This window comes from Saccopteryx leptura, chromosome X (genome assembly GCF_036850995.1).
Source record: "Saccopteryx leptura isolate mSacLep1 chromosome X, mSacLep1_pri_phased_curated, whole genome shotgun sequence".
In the NCBI taxonomy this organism is placed as follows: Eukaryota; Metazoa; Chordata; class Mammalia; order Chiroptera; family Emballonuridae; genus Saccopteryx; species Saccopteryx leptura.
The window spans coordinates 108,678,685-108,693,771 of record NC_089516.1 but is presented as its reverse complement, the minus strand read 5'-3'; the positions used below and the strand labels follow the sequence as shown (position 1 = coordinate 108,693,771).

Genomic DNA, 15,087 nt, shown 5'->3' with positions numbered 1-15,087 from the left:
TTGAGACACCATTTAGAGCACGAGGCTCATAAGTATTCACTTTGAAAATCCTTGCTTACTTAATTAAGGTATATTGCTTTTTATAAAATTTGATTCTTTGGGCAAAAATTGAATAATTCTTACCCTGAAACATGTTGTAAAGTATATTAAGCTATTGTCAAGGCATTGCTAAGAAACACACAATATTATTCAAAAAGGATGAAAAGAAAAAGTAGAGGTGCTGATGATACTTGCTTGGCAAACACGCCTTGCAGATTTACCCACATTACATAGTGTTTTAAGGAATAGAAATGGGGAGAGGTGTGTGTCTTCCTTCCAGTTTCCTTCCTACCCATCCTGGCTTGAGGTAGAGTTTTTGGTCTCTTTCAAAGAAAGTCTAAAGGAACAATATCAAACATTTCAGTTTTTAGATATAACCTCTCCTGGCAAGCAAGTAGGTGAAATTGAGAGATGATTGACTTCATCAATGGAATAGGCCAGATCCAACCACTCCAATGCATAATATTTAAAGTGTTTCCACTTCAGTGCCCATGGTTATCATTTAAGTTGTATTCCCTTCTCCTCACCCCCCAAATTTCAAGTAGAAACTAGAATTCTTTAGCTAATTGTAATGGAAACTACAGTTAGCCTAATTTGGAAGGATTATGGTTTGAAATCCTTATATAAAAACTAAATTGTCAAGTGAATTAATATACTTAAATCACTTGCCAGTAGAGTTTTCTCAGCTGAGTTTGAAGAGGTGATTGGTAAGTAACTAAAATGCAAATTATAGTGACATCAAGGCCCTCAAATATAAAGGCAGAGTTAGCATTTGGAGGTGGGGTGGGGAAAACTGAATCATACAAAGAATTTCAGAACAGACAAGATGGACCCTCATTTCTCTGACTCAACTAGGAGTCTACTCCCAGCCCTTATACTGGGATGGAAATGAGCAAAGTTACAGAAACCTTACAACAATGTATATTGTTTCCACTTTTAAAAATGAATATATCTGGATGTCAGGGTTTTTTTGGTTTTTTTTTCTGTCATCCGAATTCTTTTAAGAAGTGCAAATCCTTCCAAGAAAGAAACAGCAGAATTCATTATCAATTGACATATTAGGGAAATGATGACAGCCAGCTGAGAATAGTGGCCAATAGGAAGGGGGAACAGAATAGGCACCTCTGTAGAAAAGTGGAGCACTGATAGCGGGTGGCAGGGGGAGGGGACAGTTCTGCTTTATCCATCTTGTTGGACAGTGTGGAGTTAGGAATGAAAGTGAATTTCTGAGTATTTGGTTAAAATTATATAAGGGGCACAGCTGATCTTGCACTGAATCCATTTGTTAAATAAATGGGCTATTGTTTAGAAACTCATTCTTTGAAATGTCAAAAATTTAAGGGCTAGTTTGAATTCCCTTTGAAGACACAGAAAAGACCATTTATTCCCCATTAACAGCTCATGATCCCCCTCTGTGCTTTATATATAATATTAACATTGAACCTTCACAACTGCTCTGCTAGGTAATTATTACTTTCCCTGGTTTATGCATGTAAATTCTGAGCTCATTTATGCTATCAGCCTAGCTGCAAACTTGTCAATTTGAAAAACTCTAATCCAACTTCTCATTAGTATTTTGTGCATGGAATCATTTCTGTAGATTACATGAAGTAAAATTATGTAATATAAATGTAAACAGTTTGGTTTGGGAAGTTACTCCTAGCATTTGGGAATTTTTGGCATTCTCTGCTTTAAAGAAGAGCACATTTCAGTTCATAACCATAGCAGTATTGGGTATCATTTGAGTCTTTTATTCCTCTATGATCGTCAAACCTGGAATTGAGTTTATGAAGGTAATTCACGTAAGGTATTTAAAACCTCCATGACAAGGTGGAAATAATTATGTCCTCACATACTTAATTGGATAAACAAGATAATGATTTTTTTCAAATTAATTAATAAAATCATGTAATCAAACACACATGCACGTTGGTACAAATTGAGTTTGTTATTAAATTGAGATGTTTCATTTGCTCTTTCTCCCTTGATTACTTAAATACAATTTCAGCAAGAGCCACAGCAATTCACTGAAATTTTGAAAACAATCGGTGATTGTTCTGACTAGCTGCTATAGCCATCCTATCCCAAAATTCAACTTTAAGCATTGTGAAATTAAAAAGCCAAAGTTACAGTAAAGCTTTTTTAAAACCCTGCTTGGAAAGAAAACTCACAAAACTACTGCAACCCTAAAAGTGTCTTTGGTTTGCTTTTCTTATCTTTAAAATAAATTATTGGGTTAGCCAATTTCTGTAGGCCCTTATAACTCTAAACTTCCAATATATATATATGTGGAATGGAAGTTCTTAGATTAAGGTAAGGCTGATGTATGAGTCTACTCATTCAAATGACATTCTCTTATTCTATCAATACCTAATAATATCACCTGACATTGATGATTCTTTGGAAGATAACAGCAGTATTTGGAATTGAATATTTGTTCCCTTCCCACAGGACCTTCCTTTTCTGTGAACTTTGGGGATAATACTTGGCTATCTCAGAGTAATTTATCATTAGCATCATTGAGAAACATTGCTTTACTAAAGAAAATGGATAAAAATGAGAGTAACAGAGGACATTCAGGAAGAGAGAAAAGTTCAGAGAGTATACTGGTTTTGCCCAGAGTTAGAAGAAAAAAAAAAGTTGATGGTGTTAGAGAAAATCACAGTGTTGTTTTCTGCTCATGCTATTGGCCATTGTTATGACTGGAAGGCTTTGCCATTATTTACACTTCCAGCATTTTACATCAACCAGTGGGAGATGCTAATGGCTATTTATAGAACTGTATTTCTAGAAATAGGTTTGAACGGCCTTTAAGGACAAGGGAGTGACTATCTATTTTTTTGTCATCAACAGGTGATTCTATATATATTTTGCACTTACTATTTTTATTGAATCTTCCTGATCACTTTGCTAGATAGTTATTATTGTCCCTAGTTTATAAACAGGGAGGATGACACTCAACAATTGTGCTGAAGTTTTCTCACCTGCTTCCAAAGTTGCATTCCTTTCAGACTTTCTCCTTCCAAAATTTTTACTTCGTTCTAAATCTAATCCTGTCTCTGACCTTTTGGACTTGGCAATTCAGTTCCTATTATTTGACTCCATTCACTGAAGGTATGTGGGTTTGATTCTGTTCTGGCATTCCCAATTACAGATGCCTTGGGTAGGGTACCATATCTCTGATTCTAGCCCCTCAGTAACAAACCTTTAACACCAGACACTAAGTTAAAACTCTAGCTGAGTGCTGCCATGCCCTCCACTTAGGATCTTTCTATGTCTCTCCTAGAAAAACCATAATTTTATAACCATGCTGACCTACCTAGCCCTCTTCAAATAAAGTGCATGCCAAGTTTTTCTAAAGACCGTGCATGGACTTGTCCAAGATCTCATAAGCCATAGACAATAGTCAGAATTCAAATCCAGGTTTATCTGACACCCAAACTGTTGTTTTTCTTCATTCTGTCATCATAATTCCTAACCAAAAATCAGTAACACTAGAAAACCCTCCTTATTGGGGATGCCTGTCTTACTGGGGTTTGCCTATTTGGTCATATAGCCTCCTAAGTCCTATGAATTTGGTTTTAGTGACTCCAGCACACGTGAAATTTAGCCAGTTTTTGAAAGTAAGCAGCATATCCTCCTGCCACTTAAAACTCTGTTTTCAGAGTGTCATATATCTGGCACCGTCAATAATTTACTATGCTGGCAAGTGGGGAAATAAATGATAGCTATGTGCTGGGCTCTGTACTGCCTGCTTTTTATGCACTAACTCATTGAACCCTTTACATTAGCTCTGTCATAGTTACTATTACATACTTCATTTTGCATATAGGGAATCTAAGGTACAGAGACGTCAAGTGACTTGGCCAAGGAAAGGATATTAACTGCTTATTGGATTCATGTTCTCCACATTATCCAGGCCTTTTGTAGTCAGCCAGGACCATGCGGTTACTTGTGATCTATGGGCTGCCAATACAAGTGATGTCTCTTGTTTCTGTACCAAAGCACTTAGGAGCTAGTATGCAAGTCTCTAGCTCTCTTTTGCCTGCCTTGGTGACTTGGAAGGATGCAGCTACAAAGCGTGGATCTCTGAGTGATGATATGGTGTATAACCACCCAGTGACCCATGTTGGAGTTGTAGCTTGGGTGACAAATATGCCTATTTTGCATTAAACCACAAAGATTTGGTGGGTTAATCTGTCACCAAAACATTACCGAAGCTATTCTACCTAATACAGGGGCTGATCCAGGATTTGAACCCAGGGCTGTCTGTATCCAGAATCTGCATGTTGTTGCATTTTCAGAAAAAAAGTCTGAGCCTCCATGCTCATCTAGGTATATCGGATATCTGACCATATGTTGGCTGAAACTTGGGGACTTTAAAACAGTGGCAAGTCCATCCGCTCCTGAGAAGTAACTGCTGATCTAAAACAACTATGAAGGCTGAAGATTTTTCCACTGTATTATCCACTTTTATCCCATTATCAGAGGTTATAGGAAAAAGGATATGATTACATATTAACATATATTCACATTTTTTATTAAAAATATTTTTTCTAGTCCCAGGCATTTTTATTTCATATTGCAAATATAGTGGGACTCCATTATATACATATTTATAAATATTTTAAACATTTGCTGCATTATGAAAAGGATTACCTTTAATAGCCTTAGGAAGCCATACCTTATGCATTTTGCTAGTTTCTCTCTGCTAGGTCTGAATTAGTATATTAATGAATTATTGGAGTGGGTGTTGCTTGTCAAAAAGAAGAACTGTATATGGTAGTTAAAAGGCATCTTATTACATTTCTAAGCAGTGTTTGGGCATTGCTCTCGCTCTGTTGATTGTTCAGAACTTCTCCTAATACTAACTCATTAGGAGAAAGCATTATTACAAGTGAAACTAAGAAGTGTATTTGCATAATTTCCAGATCTGCATTTGTTATTCACTCAATTATATGTTGGTTTAATTACAAAGTCAGTAAGCTATTTTCAGGAAGTATTTGAGATCTGTCTTTATGATGTGTAGCTCAATTTTATTCTGAAGAAATTTAGTTATACTGACCATTAAAACAATGTAAATCAAAATAGAAGTTTCTATAGTTGTTTGAAAAAACAATCTTGTTTTATTCCTTATTGGTGAATTAATAATTTGCTGGTCAGCTAATGAAGTCTCAAGAATTGCCCTATGTGGATATAGTAGAAAAATATGAAACTCAGTTCTTGCTGAATAATATTCAACTTACAGAAACTTTTAGAATTTAATAATAATGCATTAGGTTTGTAGTATCTTGAATGCTGTTTGTTATAGGAGTTAAAAGGTGATGGTCATTATAAAGATGGAAATTTGTTTTTATTATGGAATGAGACCTATCATTTTGCCTTTTATGGTGGAGAAAATTTTTGGATAGTCTCACCTCACCTGTAAGTATCTGCTGGAACCCCATGATAATTTAGGTCATAAATAAAACACTGAAATGCATTTTCTCTGGGCCCAGCTACCAACCTGGCATAAGAATACAAAAACTCTATAATTAGCATCTCTCATTCTCTCACTGTGTTATCTGCATAGTCATAAGCAAATGTCATGTATATTTACTACTGAGTTTAGGTTGTTTTATCATAACAAAGATTCTTAACTGGTATACCATTTCTGACTCCTTTAAGACATGTTGGAAGAAAGGGTAAGTTCATGTACAGATTGAAAACCTTTTTTGTATTTCTTTATATGAGTTTATGTTTATAACCTATAAATTTTAGACTACGTCAAGTGAGATGACCCAGTCAATAAAAACTTGAATCAACATTAGAGCTATTCTTAGACTTTGCCCAGTCACTTACCAGATGTATGACTTTGGCAAGTCTTTCTGGGTTTATTTTTCTCATTTGAAACATAAGAGTGTTGGAGGAAGATGATCTAGGATCACTTATAGCTCTGAAATGCTTTGATTCTCAGAAACACTAGTAGGCAACCATGTTTTATAATTTAACTGTCTTTGAACACAATTGTGGAGATTTATTATATTCAGTTTTAAAACTGAACTTGTTCATTGGAAACTGGTTACTAATAATTATTTAAATTAACTTTTCTGTTTTTCAAATCCTTCTATGTGTGTTGTCCTGGATTTGTTAAGATTTTCCTAGTTGACCTCCTGTCTATAATGCGGAAGAATCACAGTGATTTTCCATGCTTTACCTTAGTGAAGTCCAAGAAGATTAAGTCGTTCCTCAGAATTATGGAAGGAGGAGAAGCAAATATTAACTAGAGTATTTTCTATGCTTGAAATTTACATTAGAAACCTCTTAATCATTGGTCAAGTAATATGTACATGCTAAATAACATGTTCTTCCATATCTACATTATGGATTGTGTTTAGATAATTCTATTTTTTTTTATACAAGTTGTGCTTTGGGACACATTCCCCAGCTCTAAGCAAAAGTGGGCATTGGAAAAGCAAACTTTTAGTAGATTCAACAAACACAATTAAAATAATTTTAAATGATTACCTCTTCATAAGCAGTATAGTGTAATAGAAAGATCATGAATGTTTAAGTTAGAAAACTATGGATTTACCTTTGAATTTTAGTAGTTTCTAAAAGAAGAGAGAAAATTACTCAATTTCCCTGTGGTACTCCATAAGTTAAAACAAGACAAAACAAAATAAAAAATCCTACTGTTATTGTGAGAGTTAGATGAAAATAATATTACATGAAAGCTTAGCAAAATACTGGCTGCTGTTGCAAATATTCTTGGTACTCTACCATGTCCCCTCAATCTGTATAATTCTCATGCTTAAAATCTGTATTTAATTCTGAGGCATTGTCCCAAGCTGTGGAAAGCTCCTCTACTAGCAGGGATGGCACTGGTGGGAAATTAATACTTCTTAGAAACAGTAGTCATCTCTGAGGACTGATAGTGTATATATTCCCCTGCTCCAACAGGGGGGTGTGTTCTCTACTGGTCCCATAGGTTTCCAATGGGATTAAGTTCCAATTGCCTATACTGATAACTTGACAAAGCATATTTCATTGGTTACCTCCCATACTTTGTGTCCTTGCCCTACTGTCTCCTAAAGATATATACTGGAACAAAAACTTAAATAAATTACTTATACTTAAAAAAAATTCTTTTTTCTAGAGACATCTTAAAATCATCTAACCAGTGATATCATAAACCCAGATTTGTGACAGAAAATGCACAAATTTTTATAAAAGAATACAGGAAAGGAGAAAATGTTTAATATAACCACAGTTGAAATAGGCATTATTAATAGTTTTGATTTCTATTGGGTCCACTCTAGGAGAACTTTATAGCTCAGTATTTTTGTTAAACCACATCATTACAGTGTTCAAATGCATGAAGTAGAACAAAAAGAAAGAGATGAATGAAGGCAAGGGACTTGTGTAAAAACAGCAGGATTTATAAATATACATGAAAGGAACTAGAAGGTAATTTCTGGCCTCTGGTGAGAAGCCTGCCCTTGCCCCCCCCCACTCCATGTTTTATGCTAAACAACGGCATCGTATTTTCTGTCACCTAAGGACGCAAACAAGATCTTGAGTTTTAAACTGACAACTCAAATGACATGTATCTGTTTTCTTGTTTCACTAGACCAGGGGTCGGGAACCTATGGCTTGCGAGCCAGATGTGGCTCTTTTGATGGCTGCATCTGGCTCGCAAACAAATCTTTAATAAAAAAATAATAACGTTAAAAATATAAAACATTCCCATGTGTTATAATCTATTCATTTCCTACCACTCATGTTCATGGTTGTGGGTGGCTGGAACCAAACACAGCTGTCCTCCGGGACAACACCAAATTTTTATTGGATAATGCGTAATATACATGGGTTGTATGGCTCTCACAGAATTACATCTTAAAATATGTGGCGTTTATGGCTCTCTCAGCCAAAAAGGTTCCTGACCCCTGCACTAGACTCTAAACAATAATTAAAATCTGACACTTTCTATGACAGATTTTGGGGGTTGTCAAATCTTTCCCAAATAGCTGTGCTGTTACATATCATTTACAAAATAATATCATGGTTAACTGAAGAAAAAAGTTAGGACTTCTCATGACTTGAAGTTTCTTCTAGAAAAATAGGACTGTATTTTCTGGCTAAAAAGTCATGCATCAATCTTTCAATCACCATCATTGTTCATCTTAAATCTTGAATTCAGTTTTGATTTATTAGCAATGCCTAAGACTACCAGAGCATCCCAATATCACTTGTGCTACATCAATAATTTCTCAAGGTGTTTGTTACTGAAACAATTCAGGAGTATTATATGATTTATAAGATGTAACAAAAAAATTGCCTTTTTGAAATTCTTATCTAGATATGACTTTAAAAACTCAGTAGGCAGTTAATTTCTTTATCAAACATGTGATTGATTATCCATTATATTCCAGAAACTACTTTAATTGCACCAACCTTTCTACTACCTGAAGTGGACAAATGCATTTAAGGCTAAATGGGCTCATTTTCTAGTCTTCTCAAAATAGTTTTCATTTTTGCATTTTACTCCAAGATACATGATTGAGCCTTTTCCATTTATGCCCAGCCTTAGCATAGGCCAAAAAAGTATGTTGTCCTTAGAGAGATCTTAAACATATATCTTTAGCTGAGATCCCAGCTGTTCCTTACCTCACCTGTAATGAGGGAATCTGAAATATTGTTACATATACCTTAGGGGTGTGTGCCATATATTATTTCCATAAAAATGCACTATATCCAGCAGATATTTGTAACTGTTAATAAAGGCAACTCCAATCTAAAAGATTGCCAGATTACATGGTAGTCTTCTCACATTGGGTTCAAATAGGCAGCCCAGATACCTTCAACAAAGACTGATGGATAGATAGCATTTTAGCAATACAGAAATACAGGAACAAGGAGAGATAGTAAGAAGGAAGAATAAGTGTGTAAATTTAGGTAGAAATAGATTCAGATGCTGTAAATTTTGTTGACTTAATTTGAGTATTGAGAAAAATCCAGATGCCAAAATCAAGAGGTAGAGGTACCTAAATTCATAAGAAAGTTGTTCAGAAGCCAAGGCCAAATAGGATGAACTTAATGTTGGACTGATGGGAGACTGAGTGGGACTAGGATGAATTTTGTGGCTAGATTTGGCAACAGGTTGTACCTAATCTAGATTGCCAGTAACAAGGGCATGAAATCAATTAGGCTCTAACTTTTATTTAGATCATTGGGCATTTTCAGATTATAAATTTATGTCTTCATAACTGAGCCTTTAGTTTTTCTATTGCATTAGGCTTTATAAAACCTTTCACATTGATCGTCTCATTTATGATTTATGATAATCATACAATAAACAGAGAGACTATTATTTATGTCAGTTTGTAGGTAAAGAAATTGACACAGAGAAGTTAAGTGACTCAACCTAGATAATACTGCCAGGAAATGGAGTAAATCCTATTTACTGAGGTTCAGGCACTTGGTATCTATTATTTTCTCAATTCTTGTATTCCTGTGAAGTAATAGATTACTTTTTTTTCTTTTGACAGAGACAGAGAGAGTCAGAGAGAGGGACAGATAGGGAAAGAAAGACAGAAAAGGAGAGAAATGAGAACCATCAATTTTTCTTTGCAGCTCCTTAGTTGTTCAGTGATTGCTTTTGCTGTGCCTTGACCTGGGGGTTATAGCAGACCAAGTGACCCCTTGCTCAAGCCAGCAACCTTTGGGCTCAAGCCAGTGACCTTGGGCTCAAGCCAGCGACCTTGGGCTTCAAGCCAGCAACCTTTGGGCTCAAGCCAGTGACCATGGGATCATGTCTATGATCCCATGCTCAAGCCTGTGGCCTCTTGCTTAAGCTGGTGAGCCAGATGAGCCCACACTCAATCTGGTGACCTTAGGGTTTTATACCTGGGTCCTTTGTATCCCAGTCCAACACTCTATCCATTGTGTCACTGCCTGGTCAGGCTATCTTTATTTTATAAGTGAGAAAATGTGAGTTCAGGAATTTGGGATAACTTACTAAAGATCACATGGTAAGTGGCAGAGCTGGCTGTTTAACCTGGTCTGTCTGGCTCCAGAGCTTGTGCTCTTAACTTCTAGGCTGTGTTACTTGTTTCCATTACTACCATTTTCACATTAACACCCTGATTCCAAGATAAGCTTGTGTTTCACTTCATTAAAATTTCTAGCAGTGTGAACTCCTTTAAATTTAGTAATAGCTGGGCTGTTCCTAGCCAGGCTAGTGGTGTCAACTCACAGATGTTGCTTTACCCTTAGAGTCTTCATGCAGAGAGGCAGGTGTTCCACCACTGCATTACCTACAAACTTGTAGATTTCTAAAACTCTTGTAATCTGCATATTTTGCCTTTGGGATGCTTCCCAGAAGCTGCATATAGAACCAAAACTTTCTTAGGATGTGGCAGATTTGGAGGAACATGCTATGATTTGAGCTTTTCTCATAACATGCCTGAGGAACTGCAATCCAATCAGTAGTAAGTTGTTCTTTTGGGTTTTGAAGATGGCATGAAGGGAGTGAAAAAGAAGAGAAGACAAACTTTCCCCACTTTACAATTTTGCTTGGGGATAGTCTTTCACAGAAACCATTTGGTTTTCAGTGTCTCTCGTGGAATATATGAGGAGATGAAAGAAACAATAGTCAATGACATTGACATGACTCACAAAACATATGGCTCTTAATAATGAGACCCTTTATCTTAGAGAAGAATCTAAAGGGCATGGGAAAACCCCACATATAACTCACTTTTAAAATGTAAAGCTGTATAATTTCCTTTCCGAGACCATAATATTTTGGTCTTTTTCAGATGTTGTGCCAAGAAATAAAAGCTGAGGGGTTGGTAGAAATAGCATCAATTCATTAGTAAATCTCTTGATGGTATAACTATTTACCATTAGCTTTCTGTTTTCTTTTGCTTCTCAGGGGCCAAGAACATTGGAAAACATTAAATTATTTTTTTGAAATTAAATAAATAAAACTCTCTCTTTTCAGATGTCACTGTTTCTCGGAAATGACATCATCTGTTAGTTAAAACATTTATGTGGAGGAAGGTGGGGGAAATAAAATGAGAGTGGGAGGTTTTAAATGCTGTTGAGAGCCTTCCCAGCATGAGGTTTGTTTAAGAGGCTTTGGAGTGGACTAATGTTCTTCCTAAATAAACCAAGAGCCTCATCTTATTTTTCTGAGTCCTCTTACTCAGGGCTTAACTCTCTATCCTTGTGGTGTTTTTTTGTGGGCTTTCGAGTTTATATGGTAATGCCGAGGTCAAGGCCAGGGAGGTTCACACTGGATTTGGGCAGACCACAGAAGAGCCATGGAGCCAAAAGGTATTGAGCCATTCCCATTTAGAGCCATGCTTTAAGTCACAAATAATGATACCTGGGCAAAAGCTGCTGTAGTGGTGGTTTGTTGGAGGGGTGGTGGGTTTGGGAGTTTTATGGAAAGGGCTTTACTTAAATATCTACTAAGGACAAGTGTGTGCCTGCAAATAAAATGAGGGGAGACCTGGAAGCAAAAAAACAGTGTCAGGGAACTAGTCTTGACCTTGGCTTAACTTGAGATCCTGGTGACCACTTTTCCTAGAAAAAGCAGTACCTAAGCATTGGTGGCAGTTCCTGGGATTGGAGATTAGGCTTGCTGAGAACATGCTTTGAGTCCTGCTGTGCAATCTAAGCAACACACACCTGTAAGAGACCATTTCTCATAGGCTATCCAGTAATCTTTGTGTCCTGAAGGTAATCACATTGGGCTCTTTATAGTTATTTATTGGGCTTTCCTCTGTGCCAGGTGTTTACTTTACACTAAAAGTGGACAAGAATACTTAAACCCTATACCCCCCTCACCGAGCTTCCCCAACAGCTGTCAGCCTGCTCTCTATGAGTCTGTCTCTATTTTACATGTTAGTTCATTTGGTTCATTAACTTTCACATATGAGTGAAATCATATGATATTTTTCTTTCTCTAACTGGCTTATGTTCACTTAGCAGAGGACTCTCTAAGTCAGTTCATGCTATTGCAAAGGGTAAGATTTTCTTTTTTGATGGCCAAGTAGTATTCCATTGTGTAAACCTCAATATCAAAAACAAACAACAAACAATCCAATCAGGGCATAGGACCTGAATAGATTATTCTCCAAAGAGGACATACAGTTGGACAATAGACATATGAAAAGAGGCCCAGTGTCACTAATCATTGGAGAAATGAAAATTGAAACCATAGTGAGATATCACCTCACACATATCAGAATGACTATCATCAATAAGTTAACAAACAACAGACAAATGTTGGCAAGGATGTGGAGAGAAGGGAATCCTTGTATACTGTTAGTGGGAATGCAGATTGCTGCAGCAACTGTGGAAAACAGTATAGAGTTATCTCAAAAAATTAAAACTACTTTATGACCCAATGATTCCACTTCTAGAAATTTATCTGAAGAAACCTGAAACATTCATTCAAAAGAACATACACACTCTTATATTTATTGCAGCATTATTTACAATAGCCAAGATTTGGAAGCAGCACAAATGTCCATCAGTATATGAACCAATCTTCTTCAATGTGAAGCTGCCAAGCTAATTGTGTGAAATGCTTAAATTTCTCCTATATAAAAAAGACAATGTTTGAACCCTTAGAATCAAAGTGAATTTGTGAATAGGACCTAAGGAATTCCACTTTGAAATATTAGAGAATTATGAAAAATAAGGTCAGACAGTAACTGGACATTTTTGGTGGGCAATAGGAAGGATTATTAGTATTTTGAGTACTAATATTTGCCTTAGATTTTAAATTTGGTATGTTTCAATACTCCCTGTGTTCCTTGGTTATTAAATTCCCTCCAGTGTTCATATTTTATCTTAACTCTCTTTTCTAAATTGAGTATGTGATTGATTTTATAGATTTCCTGTCTCCCACCAGAATGCCAAATTAAATTCCCTGTGATTATTATTGCCTCATAGCCCATTTAGTCACCCGTGTTTATAACCAATTTTAATATAGTTTATATATTTTTCTCATTATTCTACCTTATAATATATTCTACCTTGTAATGTAGAAGCAGGCCTTTGTTTTATTTAAAAAGACTTTCTTACTTGTGGACATAGATAAAACTGAAGTGGTTGCCAGGGGAACGGTGGGAGGGGAAAGGGAATAAGGAGGGGACAAATATATGGTGACAGAAAATGAGTTGTCTTTGGGTGATGGGCACACAGGGCAATCAACAGTTCAAATTCCATGGAGATGTTCACCTGTAACCTATGGATTCTTATTTATCAATGTCACCCCATTAAATTTAATATCTAAATAAAAAAATAAAAAGCCTCTCTCAGATTCTCAACCTGATAAAGCATTTTTGCACTCATTAGAATAATTAAAATATGTACAGATTATTTTTTTTTTTTGTATTTTTCTGAAGCTGGAAATGGGGAGGCAGTCAGACAGACTCCCGCATGTGCCCGACCGGGATCCACCCGGCACGCCCACCAGGGGGCGATGCTCTGCCCATCGGGAGGGGGGGTGTCGCTCTGTTGCGACCAGAGCCACTCTAGCGCCTGAGGCAGAGGCCAAGGAGCCATCCCCAGCGCCCGGCTATCTTTTGCTCCAATGGAGCCTCAGCTGCGGGAGGGGAAAAGAGAGACAGAGAGGAAGGAGAGGGGGAGGGGTGGAGAAGCAGATGGGCGCTTCTCCTCTGTGCCCTGGCTGGGAATCGAACCCAGGACTTCCGCACGCCAGGCCGATGCTCTACCACTGAGCCAACCAGCCAGGGCCAAAATATGTACATATTTTTAAAGTCCCTTAAAATCTATTTAATAGTTATTTAAGATCCACAAAGGTTATCACTGGATCAAAACTAAAGCTAGAAAATGTGGCTACAAAGAGCTGGCATGTTGATAGCTTCCTCACAGGTCTGAAAACTAGCACCTTGGCATATGCTGATATAAACTGTAAGACATTATTTTTTTAAACCACCTCCCATCAAGGATTTTTTAGGATTCTTTCCCTCTCTACCACATTACCGTAATTCTTAATTTTCTGTGTTGTGGCATAGATGATGTTAAAAGATCAATATATCTTAAAGCATATGCTAGTTTTGTGTGTATATGGCATTCTTCTCATTAAAAGCTTTGCTCCCTCTTAGAGAGACCCTATCCTGTTTGTATTCTTTTTATAGTTAAGTGTCATCACAAAGTCTTGAATAAAATTAGTGCTATCATTTGTTATCTACTCTTCTACTTTATCTGCTCCCACTTTGGGAATTCTAGAAATAAAAAAAGGCATTGCTGAGTCTTTTCATATCTTTTTTTTTTTCTTTTATGTGCCCTAGGCATGAAACCGCTCTGCCCACCAATACAGGCATCAAGCTAGGATGAACTAGGGCTGAACACCTGCTTTGCCCCTGACTGATATAAGAACAGCACTACCAATCAGGTGCCTCCTTGCCCATTGCCAGGGGCTTCTTTTCATATCTTGCCATACACATGTGATGTCCTTTATTTGATGAACCAGTTTCCGTCCTTCTTCTATTCCTTTCTAAGGGAGGTTAGAGATTCCTGTCTATCTGCCTGTTGGGTTTTCTTTGACCCACTCCTCTGCCCTCTTTGTGCTCTCATTGGATTATGAGAACAACCAAATTAGAGCACCTAGTTTAATGAGGGCTCTGTTTCAAAATCATCTGTTATATGTTCTCAATCTAGATTTTGAGTTTCCTGAATGGGAACCATGTCACATTCATTTTTGTTTCCATAGTGACCAGCATATTGCAGGTTCTCAATCAATTTTTCTTAAAATGACTCAAAAAGGCGATTTTTTACAAGGATGTAGGCAAATGTAAGTATCATACATGATAACTCAACTGTTTTTCAATTGCTGTTCTCCAGGAAAGGCAGTAATGCAAGAGTATATATTCTGGATATGAATCCTTTATCATATATATGATTCGCCAATATTTCTTTCATTCCATAGACTGCCTTTTCACAATGTGGATAGTCTCTTTTGATGCACAAAAGTTTCCAAATTTATAAAGTCCAATTTGTCTATTTTTGCTTTTGTAACCTGTT

General features: G+C 36.7%; 1 pseudogene; it reads right to left on the bottom strand.

Moving 5' to 3' along the window:
* Nucleotides 1-14,341: 14,341 nt before the first annotated feature.
* On the bottom strand, nt 14,342-14,485 carry LOC136386665 (small nucleolar RNA SNORA48; annotated as a pseudogene).
* Between the last annotated feature and the right edge of the window lie 602 nt (nt 14,486-15,087).